Raw genomic sequence first — 877 nt, 5'->3', positions numbered from 1 at the left:
ATATTTTTAATAAGGTAATAAAGTTGAAGGATAAAAATATCTTTAAAAACATTACAAAGTGCAATATAATGTGATTGCATTGGTTTGGACTACAATCACATTACATCTCTTGGCAGTAATGTGATTGCATTGCAATTTTACATTACAATGGTCTGTTGTAAAATAAGCACTGTGATGTAATTTAATTTGACACATTATAGGGAATGTGCTCTCACTTTCCTCGTACCAAACACTACTTTATTTATTTTCTCAATAATTAATAAATATATTTTTCCTTTTTTAATCATAAACTACAAAAGAACAATTTTATTAAAAAACATTTAAATTTTGAAATAAATTAAGTTAATGATATCCGATTTTTTAAAATTTGTGACAGTCAGAATAGAGATGAGATTAAAATCAAACGGATTTATTATTATTAATAGAATAAAATTTTGATTACACTATTATTTTAAATGATTATCCCAATGCTTGAAATTTGTTTTTATTAGAGGTCTAGGTTTGAACTTTGGGACGAGAGGTTGAGGTGTAATTATTACTCGTTTATTTTAAATTGTTAATTGATTAACTAATTGATACCTAGAAATCCATCCGCTAGTTATTAGGTTAATAAAATCCTTAGTCTATTGAAGTTAGGAGTGTGCGGCGGTCGGTTTTGTCGATTTCTGTTCGGTTTTGACTAAAAACTGATCAAAAATTTTTTCAATATAACCAACCGAACCGCATATGATGCAATGTCGGTTTCAGTCGGTTCGGTCGATTTTTGAAGGTGAGATCAATGAGTTGACTTAGGTTGACTTGGGCTAAAATAGGTAGACTTGGGCTATGATCTATGGGCTAAAATGGTTAAAGATTCATGGGCAACATTAATTTCAAT

Source organism: Theobroma umbraticum, unplaced genomic scaffold (assembly GCF_002168275.2).
Source record: "Theobroma umbraticum cultivar Fairchild unplaced genomic scaffold, ASM216827v3 scaffold_12.1, whole genome shotgun sequence".
NCBI classification, from domain to species: domain Eukaryota; kingdom Viridiplantae; phylum Streptophyta; class Magnoliopsida; order Malvales; family Malvaceae; genus Theobroma; species Theobroma umbraticum.
The sequence above is the reverse complement of the archived record's forward strand: the minus strand, read 5'-3'. Positions refer to the sequence as shown.